General features: G+C 40.0%; 3 pseudogenes; 2 read left to right on the plus strand and 1 right to left on the minus strand.

The window, feature by feature from the left end:
• The first annotated feature begins 12,698 nt into the window (after window positions 1-12,698).
• LOC125186302 lies at window positions 12,699-16,050 on the plus strand (annotated as a pseudogene).
• A 549-nt stretch (window positions 16,051-16,599) lies between these two features.
• LOC125189576 lies at window positions 16,600-20,857 on the plus strand (annotated as a pseudogene).
• A 926-nt stretch (window positions 20,858-21,783) lies between these two features.
• LOC125189577 lies at window positions 21,784-22,682 on the minus strand (annotated as a pseudogene).
• Window positions 22,683-24,317: the final 1,635 nt, after the last annotated feature.

Consider the following 24,317-nt stretch of genomic DNA (forward strand, 5'->3'; position numbering starts at 1 on the left):
TTTTTTCGATTTGTATGCTCTAAACAAAAAAAAAGATGAATTTCAAAACCTAGATGGAATTTTATTCCATAGAAAGGTTGCAATTGGCCCCATATTTCAAACCCAAAATATGATGACATTGTTGTGGTATAGCACCGGATCTAAAAGACTTGCCTTGGGCTTCTTTTAAAGAGTCTTGATAATTTTTGTTTCTTAATCAAGGGGTTAACTTTAGCATTTTTTGATTATGCACTATTTATTATCAAATGTGCGGGTTTTTAAAATTACCCGATATTTTGGGTAGTGGTGATCAATATCTAGCGGTCTAGGATTCTATTATTTTGGGGTCGAGGAGAGTCTCGTTTGAAAATTTCCCTCAAGGGAGGGCAAAAAAGGTTTTATTATTAACCCTAGCTATTTGGTTTTTGATTACTCATGAATAATAAAAAAGTGTTTATCTAAGTCCACTTTGGAATTAATAAAATTTAAATTTAAATTCGCAAAGGGACATTAATTAATTAATGGACTTTTTAATCTTAAGCACGGAAATAAAAGAAAGGGAAACCCCGTTATTTGTAATTTTTGGATTTATAAAGTTAATATTATTTCGAGTGGCCGAAAGATTCCAATTATAACTTATTTTAAAATTGTGGGTTAATTTAATTGTAAAAAAAAATTTGGATGAGCCATACCCAAAAACCTTCCAAGACCCCTGCCGGGCCCCAAAAAAGAACTTTAAAAAAGGGAGAAAAAGGGGAGAAACAACCAATTTTTATCTTTAAAAATTTTAAAAAATTTCCCCCCAAAAGGAATTTTCAATTTCCCTTCCCCTTTTCCCAAAAAGGATTTCTTCGTCTTCTTTATTTAAGTCCAGTATTCAGTAAGATCAGCCCCCGATATTGGGATACCAAACCCGGGAAAGATTTGTGGTTTAGTACTCAAAGATCACGTGGAGAAAAAGTACCATCTTCAATTTTTGGAGAAAATTAGGTATTTATCTCCCGTAGAAAGATGTTTTAGGTCTCAATATTCTTAAAGCATGTTTTTTAAGTTATGGCATATACATGTGATAATTCGCAAAATTTTGTCTAAAAACGTAAATAGATCGATTATTATTTATTTTATTTAGGGCCCCTCCCGGCGAACCATCTTTCCTCCCCCATGGAAGACCGATGTCCTTTTTGGCCCCCCGGAGGGGTTTAAATTCTCAATTCGCCCCCATCGACTTGGCGATGATCATCTTCTAAGTGGGATAACCCCCCCATGAGGCCTTTTAAGGGGGAGTGCCCTTTTAATAATCCCAAAACGCCGGCGTTCGTTCTCACCCCCCCCCAAAACGAGCTGGCGATCTCCGCGCTTTGGGGGCCCCGATTAATCGGCCGGAATCGGGGGGCCGCCGCCCCTTTTGTCGGGGTCGAGTCGATTGGCAAACCCAAACGATTTTCGGGTCGGGGGCGGCATCCGGGGGGCGGGGAAAGGGCGGGCAAGGGGGGTTTGGAAATTGGGGGGGAAATTGGGGATTTTGGGGTGGAATTTGATTATCATAAGGGTCTCTGGGAAAAAGGGGCTGGGAACGGGGGGAAATTTTAGAGGGAAAAGGAAGGAAGAAGATGAAAAATGAGAAGAAGGGAAAAAATGAAATTGAAGTGTAAAAATAATTAAAATTAATTAGGGAGTAAAAATTAGAATTAAAAGTTTAATTTAGTCAAAATCGGGGTTGGATTAGTTTTAACGGAAATATTGACTGATGACCAAAATGATCAAATTTTCTTATGTGCGGGACCAAAAAATCCAAAAGATAATGTTTAGGACTAAAACGTAAAATGACCATATGTTCGGGACCAATTTTGGCCTTTACTCTTATATTTATACCTACTCAAAAAGGTGTATCTTCATTTCGTTTGGTTAGATATTATATAGTTAATTATACTCTCTTAATATACATATATAGGTGGGTTGGAGTGGTTAGGAAATTGCTGATTTTGTGTATTGAGCAAGTCTTGTCATGTTTATAACTTTCTCAAGCCTATTTAAAGAGGGCGTGTATATTTTGATTTGTATCAAGAATGAATATCAAAATCGATAATTCAATTCAACATGGTACGAAGAAAGGCTCGATGAAAAACATCATCATACCCTAACTTTTCTCCAAGAGGCGGATTCGAACTGCGATAAAAAATGTCGGATAGCAAGGAGGAGCAGAAACCAAACAACACGAGGATGGACGATTAAAGATGAGCAAGAATGTTACTCTAGCCGTTAACTAACGGGACGAATTACTCCCGTGGAAACGGTTGATGAGAGTGGCAATAGTAGGGAGACGGCAACCGATATATCACGACGCACGCCGTCTCCACGAAACCGGACGAAGCTACTCAGAGTTGGGAGGAAGCCGATATGATCGTATTCTCGTGTATAATCGACAACGTTGAGACTCGAAATCGTTGTCGATTTCGCACATCACCAAACTGCAGGCTCTATGGGAGAGCCTACAAACTACTTTTGAAAGTGCAGATTCGTATCTATTATATGATTTGGAGGAGAAGGCGAGGCAAGATCATTCAAGAGAACAAGGACTTGAGACGTGCGCGACAACTTCATGGAGTCGGATCGAGATCGACCGGTGTCAATATCAACCGGTCGCGCTGCGACAAAGGAATCAACCAACTTTGAACATATGTAGGAACCAGACGCCTTTTCAAGTTTCGACCGGACTAAATTCAAGGTATGACGGAATCCCGGGGGACATTCTCAAAGAGGTCTCGTTGCCTCAGCCAGACCGCATGCGGATGGTGAAAGAGAAGCCGCTCGGCACAAAATGATGCCGACAGAGTCGACCACCAAACAGCGCAATCATCGCAACTCATCACCAGTAGGGCTGGGATTCCACGTGGAATCCAACAACAACAAAGGCCAAACCAACGCCGCCCGAACCACCACTCAACCCAAATCGCCGGGGAGGATTCAAACCCGACAAGTCAAAATTATGGTGCTCACATTGTGGAAAAAGCAACCATACCGTGAATCGTGCTTCCTCCTCGTCGGATTCCGGAGTGGTGGGACGAGAACCAAAAGGCGAAGGCCCGATTAGCCGTCGGAGTAGAGGACGGTGGCGGGCTTTTTCCGCAAGGGTCGAACCGGAGGCCACAACTAACCGTGACGAGAGGAGAAACCACCCAGAACCGGGCGGAGCGACAGAGCGGTGACGGCGGAGGAATCGGGAAAGCCGCCGCAGAGAAGAAGAGGGAGCTTGAATCGGAGGTACGGATTAGGATTGACAAATCCTAATCCCCAACGTGGAGTCCGAACGTGGGGTGCAGATGGGTCTTCACCATCAAACGAAGGCCGGACGGGTCGATTGAAAGGTACAAGGAAAGATTAGTAGCCAAGGATACACTCGACCTAGGAGTTGACTATACCGAGACATTCTCACCGTGGCAAAGATGAATACTATTCGTGTGCTCTTCTCGATAGCAGCAGCTAGGGAATGGCCACTACATCGGTTCGACGTGACTAACGCGTTTTAGCATGGGGAACGAAGAAGCCCATCTATATGGAGCCCCTACGTGGGGAATTTGAAGGAGGGAAGATTTGCAAGCAAACGAACGTTGTATGGGCTAAAACAGTCCACTAGAGCTTGGTTTGGAAGGTTCACATATGCGATGAAGAAATATGGGTACAAGCAAAGCAACTCGATCATACGTTGTTCCTAAAGAAGAGAGAAGGAAAGATCACTTGCCTAATAATCTATGTAGATCCTCCGGTGATGACGAAGATGAGATGGATCAACTAAAGAAAAACTTATTTGCAATTCAAATGAAGGATTTGGGAATGCTAAAGTACTTCCCGGGGATAGAAGTGCCGAGATCGAAAAAGGGAATCTTCATCGATCGGAGAAAATATGTTCTTGATTTATTGGCTAAAATGGGACTACTTGATCAAAGCGTGACACCCCTATGGTTCGGAATCACGGTTGCTGATAGTAGAAGGAGTGAGCTTACTCAGTACCGGATATCGGTCGGTGGGAAGCGATATACTTATCACACACAAGACCTGCCATGGCTTATGAAGTTGGAGTAGTTAGTCGTCATGCATGCACCTCAAGTAGCTCATGGGAAACAAGATCGAGGATTGTGCGTTACCTAAAGGAACGCAGCCATGGAATTATGTTCGAGAATCATGGACATTTGGAGATTCATGGATTTCGGATGCTGACTAGGCGGGAAATCCAAATGATAGGAAATCAACTGCTGGGTTTTTTTACCTTTGTAGGGAAATCTTGTCACATGGCGAAGCAAGAAACAAAAGGTAGTAGCATTATCAAGTGCTACGAGATCCGAGGAATCAAGAGTGGATTGCGGGATTCTATGGTTGGAGAAATTGATGACAACTGGACTTGAATTCACGAAGTCGTGTAAGTTGTTCTGCGACAATAAGGCGGCGATTAGTATATCTGAAAATCATCCAAGATGACCAGTACAAAACATGTCGAGTGGATCGACATTTCATCAAGGACAACATAGAATCTTGGAAAGAAATCAATTAAAGAAGGGAAGATTTGATGATCACGTAAATTAGGAAATTGCTGATTTTGTGTATTGAGCAAGTCTTGTCATGTTTATAACTTTCTCAAGCCTATTTAAAGAGGGCGTGTATATTTTGATTTGTATCAAGAATGAATATCAAAATCGATAATTCAATTCAACAAAGAAGAAGAGGCCATATTGAAGAAAAACGTGATTTACAATGTGGAGAAGTTGAATAATGTGGGGTAAGAGTTAATGTTATTGGTACAGGTTAGGCTGAGATTCTTAACTCGACCGCCAACTGTCAAATGTTGTATGAATCCAATCCCACTTAATCTCTCTTTTCTATTCCGCAACCAACCAATTTTTGGATTCTCTTTTAGATTCTGTTCGCTTTCATATTTTTTTGGTCGATGATGTACCCAAATTTTCTTTTCATCTGTATTAGAAATGGGTCACTCACCCCTTAAAAGGCTTCATAAGGGGAGGTTATCCACACTTATATAGATTAGATTGGATCATCACCAAGTCGATGTGGGACGAATTTAGAGAATTTAACACGCCCCCTCACGTGTGGGCCGGAAAGGACATCGGTCTTCCATCACGTGGGTAGGCAATGCAAGAGATAAGAGAGAACCATCATCGATGTGGGCCGGAAAGGACATCGGTCTTCCACTCGTGAGGTAGATAAGAAATAAAGAGAAATCCATCATCGACTTGGGCCCGCTCGATACCATATTAGAAATGGGCCACTCACCCTTAAAAGGCCTCATAAGGGGAGGGTTATCCACACTTATATAGATTAGATTGTATCATCACCAAGTCGATGTGGGACGAATTTAGAGAATTTAACAGGGGATCAAGACGCGGGGTTGCGGGTGAGAGCCCGAGCCCATTCGGTGGCGGCGGAGGGAAGGGTTTTGTGCGGCGATGCGCCGAAGGAGATGGAGATGTCGGAGGATTACACGTGCGTGATCAAGCACAGCCCCAATCCGAAACTAAACATATCTACGATGACTGCATTTTGGATGATTACGATCCAAAATTGGATCTTTCGCAGCCCCAAACTGGTATTAGCTTTCCTTTTCCATTTAATGTTTATCCATTGTTGGGACGATCATGTTTTTGGCTTTCCGTTTCAAGGAGGTGGAAGCTGTGGGGCAATTTGAGAGGTAGAGGAAGGAAGAAGATGAAAGATGAGAGTAAGAAGATGAAATTGAAGTATAGAAATAATTAGAGAATTAATTAGGGAGTAAAAAATCATAATAAAGTTTAATTTGGTCAAAATTGGAGTTGACCGTTAGTTTTAACGGAAATGTTGACGGAGGACTAAAATGATCAAAGTTCTATAGTGCAGGACCAAAAAATCCAAAAGATAATGTTTAAGACCAAAAACGTAAAATGTCATATGTTCAGGACCATTTTGGCATTTACTCTAAATATAACGTACCTACTTCTCAAGAGCTGTATTCTTGTTAACTTAAGATTATAGTAAAATACAGTAGGTTGTGATTATGTATTTCAAAACCATCAATCTTCTATCATTCAAAATAAAGCTCTTAAAAGAAAGCACAATTTGAATATCTTAGGAGTAGATATATATGACGTCATCTACAGCTCAAAGAGCCAAGAAAAATAAACAAATGAATTCAATTGAAAAGAGCCTAGACAATGTCGCTCTCATTTCATATTGGGATCAGCTAATATTTCAAGAGTCCCCTTGGTCATTAACAACTAACGGAAACACAAGATTTGGTCATCATGCCAAAATCGTGATGATAAAGAAAAAGTAGAAATGCATTCCAGACACCAAAAGTTTAGGAACCTGCATATCAGGATACAACACTGGTGGCAGCGCGGATCAAGAAATTTTCATTCGGGGTGCAATAAATAGATATATAATACGCTATTTTACATAAATTAGTTGTGAAAGGTTTGATTCATTTTTGAAAAATATTTTGTTATACAATTATCATATAAATAACAAAAAAAATAATAAAATAGAGTAGCATAAAAAGAGGGAAAAAAACGAAAATTAAAAGAGAAACTTAAAAATGTGCAAAAATGAAAGTAAAAAAACTTAAAAATGAGCAAAAATGAAAGTAAAAAAAATTAAAAATATTTTGGTATACAATTATCATATAATTAAAAAAAAAAAACAATAAAATAGAGTAGCAGAATGAAAAGTAAAAGAGAAACTTAAAAATGAAAAAAATACGAAAAGTAAAAGAGAAACTTAAAAATGAGCAAAAATGAAGTAAAAAAACTTTAAAATGAGCAAAAATGAAAGTAAAAAAATTAAAACACATATCTGCGCCGCTGAGTTTCGATACCTAGCTCTCCGAATTAACAATGGCTACATTCTACCACTCCACCAACAAAGCTTTAGATTTTTAATCGGCTCAATATATACTAAAACACAAAAATATGGGGGTACAATTGTACCCCTTGTTATACATTGGATCCACCACTGCTGGTGGGTATTGGGATTTGGGATGATACATAGTATCCAAACGAGAGATTTCGAAATATAGATCTCACTTACGACCTTTCGAGATAAGAGATTAAATTCGCTACCTTTCGAAAAATGAGATCAAGGCACGAATTTTTCTAAATAAGGGATTTTCACTTTTATATTTTTTCTCTTATTTTTTCTTATTATTTTTCAATATTTATAAATTGACCAAGCTACCCTTCACATTTTGACCAATTTCTCAAAAATTGTTATACACAGTTTTTCTAAAACATAAAATAGGGGACTATGTACACAAATTTTCTACTTTTTGAGAATATGTATGTAGGGGTGCACTATGATAAATAAGTGAAATTATATCAAAAAATCGAGCAAATCTCAGCCTTTGGATCCTTAGATTGGATGGTTGTGATAATAATATTCCGAGCTACCTTATTACACTAAAAGCGTTACATTATTAGTCGAGTTATATTATTAGACTACACAATCTACATTATTAAATGGCACGTGGCATTAATCTACGGTTACATCACAAGATCCAATAGTCGAGATTTGCTTTGATTTTTTATAGAGTTTCACTTATTAATTTGATCACATCCCTATGTATATATATGCGAGACGGTATGTAGGCCGAACAAAAAATAACAATTACCTTGTACAAAGGTACATATGCAATTGAGGGATAGTCAGCGGGAAAAGTAGAATGGAGGCGGAGGCGGTGAAGAGGCGGCGGGAAGAGGAGGGTGTAGGCGGAGGAGGCGGTGAAGAGGTGGTGGAAAGAGGAGGGTGTAGGTAGGCGGATGCGCGGGAAGTGGAGGGTGGAGGCGGAGGAGGCGAAGTGAAGGGTTGAATTTTTGAAGTGGAGCACAAATCTTTTGGTTTGGAGGTGGAGCATAATTTTGAATGAATTTTTGAGAAATTGGTCAAAAAGCGAGGGTAATTTGGTCAAATTATAATTATTGGGAGAAAAATAATAAGAAAAACTAAAAGAAAATAATATGAAAAAGTGAAAAACCTTATTCGAAATATTCGCATGCATCAATCACATTTTCGAAATCACATATTCAGAAATCTCTCATCCAAATCCACCATAACCTAAGGTGTTCCTTGAGAAACCAAAAGTGTCTCTAGACAACCCATTACCAATACAAGTCTACAGAAGAGCCCACATAGGCGGAACGAGACATGCACGAGGTTCCGAACCACCGGTTCCGATTCCGAGAACAGGGCCTAACCTTGAGCGTATTTTGCGATTACGTTTATGGTTGCGCAGTGCACTGTTTGATCTGAACCGGCTGTTTTCGCTGTTCGTTCGGTTCGAATCGCTTGATTTCCAACATTTTTTGGCGTCTCGGTTCGGTTTACGATTTTCAGTAGTTTTCTCACTTAGCACGTTTGATTCAGAAATTTTGGAACCGAACCTGCACGGTTCAAAAAGTAGCGGTTTTGATTCCATTTAAATCTCACGGTTCCGAGTTCGGTACCATAACCACCGGTTACGATTTCGTAGTTAACCACCCGAACCATAAATCTTGGGCATCTCTAGGGGAAACACAAGATATCATGTTATTGTTGGTAAATAAACAAGGCAATCACAAATATGAAAGAGGATGAACACAAGGAATTGTTTACCCAGTTTGATACGATGTGTATCTACGTACGGGTGATGCGAAGCCGAGAGATTTCACTATATAATTTCCGAATGATTTTACAATGAGGGGGCACCTCTATTTATAGGTAAAATAGAGAGCCATAATTCTAGTCAAACTAGGAAACATATCTCACAAGGAAACAAATCCTAAATATGTTAAGAGATATTTTAGGCTCCATAATTAACAGTCATGCCATATGCTCCGGAAGATGAACCAAGGTATGGAGCAACATGATCTGACTACAAGCCTACCTTCTTCATAGAAGATGGATAAAACTCTGAGTTGCCATTAAATTTCCTTTTAAACGCTGATGGATTAGCAGGTGTCTTCATTCTACAAAGGAACATAATGAAATAAGTATTTTCCATTGAAGATATACATACTGCACTCCAAATTTCTTACACTCAGCAGTAACAATCTCTAGCAAATAAGACATTTAGTGAGCTAATATCCCTTCCACAAGCAGTGAAATTTATTTGACTACAGCACTTCAGCAAAGATTCTTACAGAATCATAAATAACACAAGTTAATGAATGCTATTTGACAGGGATTTGTAGCCTTTGATCTTTTATAGTAGATCATTGATATCACAAGTCCAGAAGCTATTTGACAAATATTTTTACAAGTTCATGAAAGAAAATAGCTAGCCTCCAATTCAAAAGTGAGATAAGACCTATGTGGGAAAACATCTACAACAAGTAACTCCAGGTTGACGATGTCATGATACATATTATTATAAGCCATATCCAATATTTACAATCATATAGAGCACATAATGACAAAACTCCTTAAGATTAGCCTAAATACAAAGCTTAGTGAGTATTTACAAGTTACAACCCCATTCAACTTCAAAATGCACCAACATTAAGAGGGTGGTGCCCACATATAATATTACCAATGACTGACGAAACTCTTCCACTCTTACACACTTGTGAGAAAAATTCTTTGAATTCATCACGTATGCTTGCAGTAGGGGCTCATTTTCAACTCCATTGTTAGGTACAATCCATTTTTCTTCTCTAATATTAGCGTTTTTCATTTCAATCTTACTTTTATCCACAATTTATTTCACTATTTTAATGATTTTTTTCTCTTTTAGTTTTCAATTTAGAATACAGTATATAATTGTTACCAACCTACAGATAAAGGAAGAATTGAGACATTTAGAAATAGAATAATATATTAAAATTAAATAAATAATAAAATGAATTTTAGCCAAATTTTGCAACTAAAAAATGTTGCAATAAGGCTGGAAAATCATCCACAAGCTCAGAGGCAGAGCGTTGCGCTTGCAACTGATTTTCCAGCAATGTACAATAAGGTCACAAAATTTAGCTGCTCCGGTGGCTGCATTTTGTGACTTTATGGTAGATAGCCTTACCCATTAAAATTATTTAATTTATCATAATTATCTCAATTAAAAAAAAAAACTATTGTGATAAACTAAGCATGCATTGACTACTATCACGAAAGGTTGCGGTGTCGGTCTGCATTTTCTTGCCTTAAGGAAATAAAAAATACCGGTGTGGTATTGTACTAAACGAATCTAATAATGACATAGTCTTTATTGCTATTTCTGAAGGACGAGCCTCAATATATTTAACTTTGAGCATACATAAAGAAGTAGTACATCATTTTAGAAGATAGAAAACAAATCAAAACTAAACAAGCACCTTACCATTCGACCCAAACGAGATGGCTCAAGTCATCGATGAAGTACTGTTCAGATGGTGAAATTCGAACACCAACTTCTAATTCATGATCTAAGGCGCCATTTATTACTAGCATATATCTTTGGTAATAAAATTGTAGTATGATTGTATATGTACATAATAGTTTTAAGTTCAAATCACAATTAGAATACATAAAAATGGGACATAGAAATCTTTCAAATATAAATAAGTAAAATGTTGAAGTTAATACTCTCTTGTACCCTATTAACGGTACATTTTTGTCATTTTCATCCGTCTCCCATTAATTATCCATTTTCACTTTTTTATCATAATTGGTAATATATCTCACATTCTACTAACTCATTTGACATTTTATTATAAAACTTATTCCGTCCCGAAAGTTTGTCCCACTTCTTTTTTTCACTCGTTTGGAAAAAATAATATTCCATCTGTCGCGAATAGAAGTCTTATTTCTTTCTAGCACGATTTTTAAGAAATATTAATGATATGTGTGTGGAATGAGTTAGTGGAATGTGAGACCTTTTACCATTCATAGTAATTATGAACCTCTTATTCGCAGACAAACCAAAATAAAAAAATGAGATTCTTATTCGCGGACGGAGGGAGTAATAAATAGTTAAACATGAGAGAGCGTAAAGTAAGAGAAAGACTAATGTAAGTAAGGCTATTTTTTACGGAGTACATTATACTCACTTTTTTATTACTCTCCCATTTTAACTATATATTATTGTACTTTTATTTGTGCAAAACGAGTGCAAAAGGGGAAGTGGGACAAACTTTACGAAATAGAGGGATAAAAGTGGATTTATATTCCAATTAGAGCATCACAGTCGCTCTCGATACGGCTCGATCTCATCTCGGAGAGACGAGACCGCATCGAGCGTGATGCAAGCCTCCATCTCGTCGCCGTCTTGTCCCATGTCTCGCCGGGAGATGCGGCTGCGAGTCCGTTCGTCTGTGCGCCCAGCTCGCCGCCCGCAGTGGGCGTCGTTTATATCCGTTCAAAATGTTTTTTTTGTTTTTATTAAATTCCGTAAAAATCAAAAAATAAAAAATTCCAAAAATTACTAGCCGTTTTTTTTCAAATTTTTAGGCTTTTTTTTCTATTTTTTTAAGCCCCAATCACTTCTATAAATATCAAATCATTCCCACAAATTATCCACCATAAAAAAACTCTCTATTCTCACTCAAACACTCTACATTCTTCATCTCAAAACATTATTCTTCTCCCAAATTTAATCCATTCATGGATCCATTTGAGCAAATGCATCAAATGATAGAAGAATCGCTAGAAGCAGATCGACGTAGGGAGGAAGGAGGAAGCGCGAGCGCATCAAAAGCGACTCGAAAATACATCCATCGTATTTGGACATGCCCAAGGTTTACCGAACCGGCAGTTAAAACCGAAACCATAACGTCGATTCGTTCCGAACCGAAACCGCGATTTTTGAGCGATGGTTCGGTTTAGGTTAAAAAAATTTGAACCGAAACCGTGCGGAACCGCCAGGTTCCGAGCGGTTCCAAACCGAGACCTCAAAATTCGGGCGGTTCGGAACCGTGAAAAACCATAAAAAACCGTCGGAAAACTATCGGTTCGAAGCCGAAACGGAAACCGATGATTTTGGCAAGGAACTAGCGCAAAACACCTGCGGTTCGGTTTCGGTTCAACAATTTCCAAAACCGGAACCGCCGGTTCCTAAACCATGGGCACCTCTAATCGTGACCGGGAGGAAGCCGCGCAAGGTTGGTGCGCGATTACTTGTGAGAACCGGTATGGGGGAGATACCCTTTTTGCCTCATTTTTTTTATGATTTGAGTTTTGAGATTTTGAATTTAACTATACAATTTTTAAGTATTTTAAATTATGTCTTTTTTATTTTTTGTTTAAAGATTTTAATTAATGTGCTTTTTATATTTTTTAGGATTTTAAATTGTAATTTTCTTTTATTTAATAAAACGTGTTTTTATTAATTGAATTTGTTGAAAATAAAAAATAAAAAATGAAATTGAATGAATAGTTAAGTGATGAGATGGTTAAAAAATGGAGGAATGCTATATTCTCTCTTAGTTGGGACTGCATGAATAATGAAAGAATGAGCGGTATTGAGACGAGGATGCGGAGATAAGACGGATGGCCTCACCGAAATGGACATATTAAGAACGAAAAGTCATACTCCATGTTTTTAAAAAATAAGATAAATGTGTATGTAGTTACAACGCAAGACATGATTTACATAGACATTTTGGGTGAGAATTCTTTTTATGCTTCCCTATGCGAGTTTTTATGCGGAATTGTAAATTATATCTTCTCTCAACTAAGCTAAAGAATTCCATTTCTTCTGATTTTGTTTTTGTTTAAAAGGAGTGGAATAACCGAGAAAGAAAAGGAAGAGAAGGACCTTTTTCATTCCTCTGATTAGATCTTTGTTTAACTCTAATTTTTCTTATTCTTTCAATGGTGAGGAACCAACTGACATTGATGATTTGATTCTGTTTTGTGTATTTGTCTGATCTCCGTCAATTCTGCGTTTCAGCTTTCCAAATATTGAATTTTGATTGATGAAGGATCCGATGAATTTACATTAAATCCTTCGTTGTGATCACTGATTGCTACCGGATTCCTGCCTGATTTTCTGGATAAGGTGTGCCTTTTTCTTCTTTGTTCGATGAATGAAGGATGCAATCATTTTATTGTAAATCCTGCATTTCCTATTTGATCACTGGCTATTTGTTTATTCTCGGATCTATTAGATTTAGCTTTAGATGATGATCAGTAGTACCGGTGGAATTTTCAATTCCTCTGTGTTCTCGCAACAATTATATAGTTTGATTCGATTCTGACGTATTTAATTAGTAATTGGATTAATGCTGAATGGGGAGATATTTATTCTTTTAATTGTAGTTTTTTTTTGTGATTATTTCTCCATTCATGCTCTATTTTACATTTTCTTTATTTTAGAAAAGATGGAGGTGGATCAAGGTAAGCTCTTTATGGTGGGATTTCTTGGGAAACGAATGAGGATCGTCTTAAAGATTATTTTGAAACATATGGGGATGTTGTGGAGGCAGTGATCATGAGAGACCGAACCACAGGTCGTGCTCGTGGCTTTGGCTTTGTTGTCTTTGCAGACCCTCCCGTTGGAGGGGGGTTTAAAGGGAGAAGCACATGATTGATGGACGAACTGTAAGTTGGTTTGGCCGCATTATGTGGAGATTAGAATGCATTAGAAAAACTCAACTGTGTTCACCAAATGATAGCTGTTTGTCCGAACCAATGCCTTGGTAAAGTAAAAGTTAATTCGTTGATTGTTAATTTTACTACCTTATACAATGCAAACGTTTCCTGTTTTAGCTTATAGCCAGAAACGGAAGCCAATGAATCTTTTAGACCTTGTAGGTTTGCGTTTTCGATTCTTCTGTTGATGCAATTTGCAGCTGTCTCATTTTTTGGTGCAAATCTTTCATTTTATTTTCTACCAGGTGGAAGCCAAAAAAGCTTTTCCCTAGGGATGACCAGAACCTTATAAACCGGAACAGTGGCAGCATGCAAGGTTCACCAGGACCTGGACGATAAAAGATATTTGTAGGAGGATTAGCATCACAGTCATGGAGAATGATTTTAAAACTTATTTGATCAGTTTGGTACCATAACAGATGTTGTGGTGATGTACCACAATACGCAGAGACCAAGAGGTTTGGGTTTATAACATATGATTCGGAGGAGGCAGTAGATATGGTGTTGCATAAAACTTTTCATGAACTCAATGGTAAAATGGTTGAGGTAAAGCGGGCAGTTCCAAGAATTGTCCCCGGAGCCAGCCGGAGCCCACTTGTTGGTTATAACTACGGGTTTACTAGACCCAACAATTTCCTGAATAACTATGCCCGGGGATATAATCTTAGCCCAGTTGGAGGTTATGGAGTTAGGATGGATGGTAGGTATAGTCCTCTAGCTAGTGGTAGGCTGGTTTCTCATTTGTTCTCCTGCCATATGGACTTGGTGTCAATATGGAGCAAGGTTTTGGGTGGTGGCTTTGGGAGGGGCTCTAACTTCAACAGCAACCTAGGCTATGGCGTGTTCTGAACCCGTATTTTGCCAGTAACCAGAGCAGGTACAACACACCAATTGGTTTCAATACAAGTAACAGCAGAGGTGAATTTTTTTCTAAACTCTTCACCCAGAAGTGTATGGGGAAACGGTGGACTTAATGCTTCCCCAAATGGTGCCGGTTCTGCTTCATACTTTGGTTCTGGAAGTGGTGGTTTGAGTTTCGGAACAATGGAACAAACTGGGGTACTTCCCCTGTTGCTGGGTCCCTCGGAGGAGGCTCTTCGGGCCCTACAATGGGGGAAACTTTGTCTACAGAGGTGGAGATAATTTTTCTGGGGAGGAGGATTTGGAAGAAACACTGGAACATGTGCTAAAATCTTCATTTCGCTCAACTGGTGATTATGAGATCCACGGGACTTTACCATGGTTCTGTGTACAGTGACCCGACATGGCAAACTGCATCTTCTGAGCTCAATAATTCTAATTCTTATGGGCTTGGAAACCCAGAAGATGTTCCGAAGATTCTGAGGATTATGTGGTCGGATATGACCTTCCAACTAGGCAATCCAGTAGAGGTAATATTTCTTCTTCTTGATCTAAAGCTGTCCCCCTCTTTATTTCCTTATATTAGTGCCTGAGCTTACCAATGTGCCTGGTCATCCAATTTATTTTCTTGATGCATATTTATCCTTTTATGTCATTGCAATGAATGGAACTCCCTGATATTACTTACTTTTCTGTCAACTGAATTCTATTTCATATTTTCATATGGCTCCAAAAACATTGAGTGTAACATGGTGCTAAGTTTTTTTTGTATCGATCCACTTGTTAAAGCGTCCAAATTTTGAAAACTTGAACCTATAATTTTAGTTTGTTTAGGGATGGTTAACTTTATAACAGTTGTCAGAAATAGACTTGTCTGCTGTTGTCTGATTCATTCACCATTAAGTGCCACATTGCAAACTCTTATTGAAGCTATCTATGGACCAAGCCTCATTTATTGGCACTTTTTTAATCATCATTTTAGGCTGCTTTCACTGTCACAGTTTGCTTCAACTTAAATCTCTTCTTTGTTGTAGACCGCAGTCTGATTCATTTGCCATTTTTAGCTGCACATTCTAAAATTATACTCCCTCCATCCCATTAAATATGAAACATTGCTTTTGCACGGCATTTTATGCGATTGTTTTTTGAGTTAATGAAAGAGAGTCGAAAAAAAAAAAATAGAGATGATGTTGTTTCTATTTTAGGAAACATTTCATATTTAATGGGACAACCTAAAAAAGGGAAAAAGTTTCATTTTAATTGGGCAGGGAATAGTTTTTGTGGGCAACCTTCATTTATTTGCACTTATGCATTCACTCATCTGAGGTTGCTTTAACTGAAATCTGTCACTGCATAAATAACAAACCAATTATTGGTTGAAAAGCATGAAGGTTATGGGCATTATTTAAGTTATCAAGAGATGAAGAAATTTATCTCTCTCTCTCTTGACTTACCCTGAGAATTGAGAAAACTGATTGCTTAGAAACCTAAATAAACTTAGACGAGGATTGATCAATCATCAATTGTGCTGAATGGTTTTGTCCAGAGCTAATCCTTGTCTCCACTTGCTTCAGGGATTGCTGCTTAGGAAACTTCAGAGGTATGAAGATAATGTAGGAGATGAGATTTTGAGAAGTTGCGGGTTGTGAATTTCGTCGTATCCCCCACATGTATACACAAACAGATATATATCTCATGTCATTACAGAGAACTAACAGGGATGTTGGGTTGAAGCATAGATGTCAGAAGGATTTTGTGAAGGCTTTTTGAAAATATCGATCAATATTTTGGTTGAGATGTATTCAGATTGCGGGAGGAGGATCCATACGAGTTTTGATTTGTTGTGAGAAGACGCAGTCAAAGGGAGAGTTTTCTTCCTTTTTGTATTCATTTTCCCCCTGTTTTTGGCTCTAATGACTGGCTGAAATTTTCCTTTTTTTTCTGGGATTTGTATTCGTCTCCAATTGTATGTGTGAATGCTAGCATGATATATAAAGAGGGAGTTTAAGCCTTGCTAGGTTTCCCTTCAATAAAAATACCGATATGATTATGCGTTGGAAATAAGTATCATAGTGTTAAATCTCTATTTTTTCATGTCTTTTATTTTACTTTGTCTTTATTAACTCACAAAACAACACTACATAAAATCTTGTGCCGATTTTCAAATGTTGCATATTTAATGGGCTGGAATCCGGCAGCCTCGACGTCGACACTGTCTCTTTCACCCTATCGACCACCTTCATCTTGTTTTCAAGAAACAGCAAACTCCATCAACTTAAACATATCCAAAAACAGCCTCACACGCTTCCTCAAACTCCTCACAAATCCAACATTGAGAAACATAGAATTCCACCTTATGCAATGGGAGCTGCAGGAAATGAAACATCTCGAGAGCTGCTCGAAACCAACCCCAGCATCGCCCGCCTCGCCTTCAAGAGAAACACCTTCAACACAATCTGTTTCTCCGAGCTGTCGGAGGCTCTGAGAGACAGCAAATCCGTTAAGGGAATAGTGCTCACCGAGTCAGGCATTGGGCCTCAGGGTGGTGCAGCCCTCGCGGCCGCGCTGAGGGACAATCGCAGCTTGGAGGAGCTGCGGATATGGGAGGACTCCATCGGCTCCAAGGGGTCCGAGGAGCTCTCCAAGATGATCGAGCTCAATTCGTCTCTCAAGGTCCTCACTATCTTCGACTCCAAGCCGGCCACTGCCACGCCTCTCGTCTCGGCTGTTTTGGCCAGGAATCGATCGACGGAGGTCCGCATTTGGAGCGTTGATCACCGCGGAAGAAGCTGTAAAATGGTTGAGTTTGCACCTGAGAACTCCACTCTTCGGGTGTACCGCTCGGATGTATCTGGGGCGTGCCATGTAGCTTGTGCGTTGGGGCGGAACACCACCGTGAGGTCTCTAGACATGAGTGGCGTAAAGCTGAAGTCGCGGTGGGCCAAGCAGTTCCGTTGGGTGCTCGAGCAGAACCAGACGATTAGAGAGGTGAACCTATCGAATGCGTACCTCAAGGACAAGGGTGTGATCTACGTTGCGGCCGGACTCTTCAAGAACCGGACGTTGGAAAAACTCTGCCTCGATGGGAACTCCTTCGGTGGGATAGGCGTCGAGCATTTGCTCTGCCCTCTCACGAAGTTCTCGCCTCTGCAGAATCAGGCCAACACGACCTTGAAGTCGCTGTGCTTCGGGGCACGAGGACCAGGATTGGCAATGCAGCAACGCTTGTGCAGATGCTGAGCAGCAACGAGAGCGTCATGTTCTTGGGCATACACGACGACAACAGCCTCAAGGCGGGAGATATTGTCCAGCTCTTCAGGAGCTTGGCCAGGAACGCATCTCTCAGGCGCCTGTCCCTGCAGGGCTGCAAAGGGGTGAAGGGCGATGCCGTCTTGCAAGCCATAATCGAGACGTTGAACGTGAACCCTTGGATAGAACACATTGATCTTGAGAGGACGCCTCTCCATGTTTCTGGTCAAGCAGAAGCTATATATCAAAGATTGGGTTACAACAACAGCCAAGAAGACACTGAACCCGAACCTGAACCCGGGATCGATGTGTTGAAAGACTTGGAGATGACTGTGCCCAAATGCGCTAGGGTGTTCCTCTGTGGTCAAGAATATGCAGGTAAATCTACTCTCTGCAATTCAATATCGAACAACATTTCGCCGAAGCTGCCATACTTGGATCACGTGAGGACTCTGGTGAACCCGGTGGAGCAGGCCATTAGGATCAAACGTGCAGGGACGAAGACACCAAGATCTCGATATGGAATCTTGCAGGGAAGCACGACTTCTATTCACCCCACGATCTCATGTTTCCCGGGCATGGAAGCCCGTGTTTGTTCCTCATTGTGTCCAGCTTATTCAGGAAGTCAAGTAATAGAGAGCCAAAAACCCCTAGTGAGATAGAGGAAGACATCCAATACTGGCTAAGATACATAGTCTCCAACTCGAGACGAGCAGCTCAGCAGTGCATGCTTCCCAGTGTGACAATCGTGCTAACTCACTCGGACAAAATGGATCATCAGTCTGACAGCAGCTTCGGGGGCATTGTGACTGTTATCCAAAGACTGAGAGATAAGTTCCCAGGCATGGTGGAAATTTATCCGAACGTGTTCACGGTGGATGCAAGATCATCAGCATCGGTCAGTAAACTCAGCCATCATGTCCGTAAAACAAGCAAGATGATTCTTGAAAGGGTTCCTCGGGTATACCAGCTCTGCAACGATGCTGCAGAGCTGTTAACAGAATGGAGACGCGAGAACCACAACAAGCCAGTGATGAGGTGGAAGGAGTTCGAGGATCTATGCCAAGTCAAGGTTCGTCCCTGAGAATCCGTTCAAGACATGACAACAAAGACAAGGTAGAGACAAGGAGGAAAGCAGTGGCTACGAGTCTGCACCATATTGGAGAGGTCATTTACTTCTATGATCTATGCTTCTTAATCTTGGATTGCGAGTGGTTTTGTGGTGAGGTACTCAGTCAGCTAACAAGATTAGACACCAGGAAGCAAGGCATGACTGAGAGGAATGGATTCGTATGCAGAAAAGATTTGGAGAAGATTCTGATTGCGAGCTTACAAAGTAACACACCTGGAATGGGGTTGAATGTCTTTGAAAATCTAGAAGCTAAAGATCTAATACAGATGATGCTGAAATTGGAGCTTTGCTGTGAAGTAGATCCATTAGATCCAAATTCAGCGCTGCTGATTCCGTCCAGCTTGGAAGAAGGCAGGAGGAGACCTCAGAGATGGCAGCTAAACTCCCCGGAGGCTAAATATGTAGGAAGACGCCTTCAATGTGATGACTCAAGCCACATGTTCCTCACACCAGGTTTCTTTTCACGCCTACAGGCAAGTTCGACTAGGTCCTCTTGCATTTTCGCACTCTGTCCTCTGTTCCTATTATCGTAGAAATATAATTGTGTTGCTCAAATCTAGGTACATATGCATAACAAAATCATGGAGTTGAAGAATCAGTATGGAGCATCATACACTCTCGAGAAGTACCTCATCGTAATAAACATAAACGGGATCCATGTCCGTGTAGAGCTTCAAGGAGAATTAGGTTATTCCATTGATGTGCTAGCATGCTCCACGAAAAGCACAACGGAAATGCTCAGGCTCTTTCAGCAGCTCATAATCCCAGCAATACAGAACCTCTGCCTAGGCATCACCATGATGGAGTATGTTATTCGCTCTGAATGTGTGAAAAATCTTATACCTCCGAGGAACCGGAGGAACCAATTCGTGCCTCTGCAACAGTTAAAGCGGGCACTGCTCTCAGTACCTGCTGACAGCATATATGATTATCATCACACGTGGGATCAATCGTGGATTCAGGAAGCCAGATTTTAGGACCTGGTTTTGATCTTGCTCGAGATTTGCTGTCAGATGATGATTTCAGAGAAGTGCTACACAGCCGGTACCATGACCTGTATAATCTTGCTATGGAACTCCAAGTGCCAGAGGAGAACAGCACCGAGCATCGTACAGCTGCCTCTGAAGAAATAGCTAGCTCAGTTGATCCAACGTTTGTCGGGATAGCCAAGGGTGTTGAAGCAGTTCTGCAAAGGCTAAAGATCATCGAGCAAGAAATCAGAGACGTGAAGCAGGAGATTCAAGGCCTTAGATATTATGAACACAGGCTTCTGATTGAGCTGCATCGCAAAGTGAACTACCTGGTGAACTACAATACGCAGGTCGAGAGAGAAAAACACCAAACATGTTCTATTTTGTGAGAACTGAGAACTACTCCAGGAGATTAATTACCAGCTTCATATCAGGCATGAGAGCTCTCCGGTTGCAAATGCTATGTGAATACAGGCGAGAAATGCATGTGGTTGAAGATCAGCTTGGTGCGAACTCATGGAGGTGGATAACATCACCATGAAGTGCCTGGCTCCACATATGAAAAATTTCATGAAACTAGTTACATTTGCTCTTAAAATCGGAGCCCATTTGGCAGCAGGTATGGGGCAGATGATACCTGATTTGGGCAAGGAGGTTGCACATCTCATCGATTCCCCTATGGTCTATGGAGCAGCAGGTGCTGCAGCTGCCGGGGCTGCAGGAGTTGCTGTGGCAGGAAACACGAGTAGAACCATGAGCTCAAGAGAGGTACAGCAACAGCAACTCAGAGCAGCTCAACAATGGCTGATTGACTTCTTGAGAACACGGATGCTCGACTGGGAAAGACATTGCTGAAAAATTTGGATTATGGCGAGTGAGATACAGGGATGATGGTCAAATCACGTGGATTTGCAGGAGGCATATGTACACCAGAGCATGTGAAATAGTCGAAGCTCGATATGATGTATATTCCCTCAGTTGCAACTCTAGTTTTAAGCCTCAGGAGCTTGTTTGTTATCAGATGTTGGGTTCATGTTTCAAACTAGAATATCAACATAGTTTAGCAATTATACAAGGTAAGTAGCAGAAGCAAAATGGGAATTAGAGTTGAGATTTGTAAAATGCAATCAAATGGCCAAATGAAAGGAGACTAAAATGTCACCATTAATACACAGATTCGATCAATTATTTAAGTACTAAAGTAAGATGATGAACATTATTAAATGGTCCACTCACCCCTTAAAAGGCGTCATGTCTTGCCTACCCCCGTGATGGAAGTCCGATATGTCATTCCGGCCCACATGTGCAGGGTTAAATGTCTAAATCTTGTCGCTATTGGTGAAGATCTATAATCTATATGTGGAATCAGAGGCCTATGAGGCCTTTTAAGGATGAGTGGTCCATTTCTAATAAACGTGATAGTAGCAAAAGGCCATTAAGAGTAAAGTGGCGAGATTAAACAGCAGAGGTCTTAAATGTACATTACAAGTAACTCAGATGGCACAAGACTCATACAACATACAAGTCAGTATCTTTTTTTATCATCTAATACATAGCCAGATAAAGTACACCACCAGATTACATTACATCTAAATGCTACTACTACCATCAGTCTCCATTTTAGTCACTAAAGTCACCTGTGTATCCTGGGAACCCAACAATTGCTCAGGAAAGCTCTACTTCCAAAAAATACTCAGACCCCCAGTTCTTCGATCCGGGAGTCTTCCCCAAAACCCTTGAATTCTCTGAGCTGGTCCCCCCGTTTTAAAAGTCCAGGGGAAGCTTCATTTTAGCTAAGGATTCAGTAAATTGCTGCATGCTCTTCATGTACATATCCACTATGTCCTGCTGAACCCCCTTTGGGCTCCGGACTGTGATAAGGGGCTTGCAGATGTATCACTTGACCCCCCACCTGATGCATTACTGCCCACATCAACTCCGTTGGAAATTTTTTTCCTTGGATTTGTTTTAGGAAGTGAAACGGTTCCTCACCCGGAGATTTTGAATCTTTTAGAGTCTCGAAGACTGAAAACTCAGGGGAGCTGATGCAGGGGAAACCCTCCATTCGTTGATGTGCTCCGGAGGAGAATAAACCCTTTTTGGGGTTGGTTTTGAACATGTAGTTCCGGCTTTCTTCTGCTGGACTTCAATCCCCGAGCAAACCCTTTTCTCAGTATCAGAACTGACCAGGCATTGAACTTGGGGTGATCCACTTTGCACAGGGCACCCCAAAATATTCTTCACCATCTGGTGATTCTCATTTGCAACATTTGGGTCAGGAAACTCGATCTTATCCATAATCGGGAACAGATTTGGTAGATTCAGTGTCCTTGGTCATTGAATCAGTCCCCCTTGTGGGTCCCGGGATTAATGATTTTTCCACCCCAAATTTAAAAGGGACGGACAACTGAAAAATCCTGCGGGCGGGGGAAGAGATCAGTTGAGGAAAAAGAGAACTCCTTTTCCAATTACCATTGTTGGAAGACTTCAGATATAGGCACCAAAGCAAACCCAAGAAGCTGATCTTCAAGATAACCTCACCCCAACATCCATATCTCACATTTAAGGGGGGAATCAACTTTGGGAAAATTGAGACTGAGATTCTCATTGAAAATCGGGTTTGCCCCACCACCATTGATGATCTTGGTAGAACGTCTTTTCAGGGTCCTAGTAAGACAAAGTTTAGCATAAACATCTTGTTTCGATAGATGCAAATGTTTTGGATATCCCTAGCTTGGTGTATGTAGACCTCCAAAGCACCTACGAACTCCTCCAAGTTACCCACTGCACTTCCCTTCTTCTGGGGAAAATTTATTTCCCTTGAAAAGGGGCTTGACTTTTCAGTATGCTGTTTCTCAGCTCGGGAAGGAGCTCTTGAGCGGTGAAACAACCAATTGAGGGGGGTCCATGGTAGGGCTCAAAAAAATAAAAACCCGTGCACGAAGATGCAGGAAAAAATCGTTATATACTGCATTAGCTATTGGAAATTAGGCTAACCTACCATCTACTCTTTTCGTTTTGTTCGAGATTACAAAGAATTATACCCGTATAAGTAAGACAAAAAATCAGCACACCATTCTTCCCATTCTCCACAAGTACTAGCAACAAGTTTAAAAAAATATAGTATTTTCCAAGAAAGAAACTATATGAAAGATATCAATGACAAAAGCAGATGGTTCTCAAAGAAGAGAGGGGCAAAACCAGAGCTCAAAAAACATGTGTTCGGAAACGGGAAAAAATATGCTCTCCCCCATCAAAGATACCCCAAATTTTTTTTTTTTTGTCCCCAAACCCAAAATGACTCATAACGAAAAGAAACACCTTTATCGCACTTTATTCACCCTCTCTTACTTTATTCTCTTCACTTTAAAACACAAAATAAATCCACATAAAATCCGGCCGCCCAAGGAAGAGGGGGAACAACTTAACAAGCCTATGGTAGAAAAGATAGTCGAAAAGCAGTAGGAAAAACAACCCACAAAAGGGTAATTAAGAAGAAGTCATACAATCGTTTAAACAAACAAGTTATGATATGAAAATCTCACTTAAATCACCGAATCGACCAACCAAAAACGGAAGGAAATCAACACATGTAATTCCCGTAAGATCTTCCAATCATGTTCAACTCAAAAGCAAACGCCCCGAATCCTAAATATATAGACGAATTTAACCAAAAGCATCACAAATTGAATTCACCTAATACCAATAAAGCTACCATCTTTAACTCACATCAAGAAAACAGCACCACATACCACTCCACACGAGCTTAGAATCATATCAAAATATCAACTACTACAATAATCAAACCTCCCCAAAAAAATCAAGAAAAGGGGGCAAACAATGAATAGCTACAACAGTTAATAATTATCTCTGCTTTGCCTTTATCCCCGAAGTCAAATCGATTTTTGTGCAGAATCTGAGGCTGCAATCCAAAGCAGGAAAAATATAGCCCTTTTGAGGAAACACAAAGAAAGCAGAGTGCTCGAGGTGTAGTAACAGTTGAAATAATAAATAAAAATGTTGTGATAAGATTAGGGATTGAAGCCTGTGGAAATCCATGTCAGAATATTTATTTTATTCTGATAATTAATTGAGGCTCCTTCTATTCAATTGTGATTAAGAGCACCGACTCAAACTCATTTTGGTATTGCAAATGTCATATCAAATACTCTCTCCATCCCACATTAGTAGAACATTTAGCTATGACGCAGTATAAGAATCATGAATGCTGTAATTAATGTATGAGAGTAGTGTGTAATAAATGGAGCAGGAGGAATGAGATAGGAGTGTAATAAATGAAGCGAGATATGGAGCGACGAGTGAGTCGGTAATAAAGAGTAGATGAAGAGTGAGTAATAAATTAAATGGATTACGCCTTTTTACTTTTTCGCTTGTTATTTTTATTTCAATTTATTTTAACGTAGATAACTCAGCATTTGATGTAATTTTAGTAATAATAGGGTAAAATTTTATGTGCAAATATGGTAAATTCTAAATGTTACTCCAAATGGGATCTAACTTTTATGGTAAAAAGTTACTACAAT

Source organism: Salvia hispanica, chromosome 5, assembly GCF_023119035.1.
Source record: "Salvia hispanica cultivar TCC Black 2014 chromosome 5, UniMelb_Shisp_WGS_1.0, whole genome shotgun sequence".
NCBI classification, from domain to species: Eukaryota; Viridiplantae; Streptophyta; class Magnoliopsida; order Lamiales; family Lamiaceae; genus Salvia; species Salvia hispanica.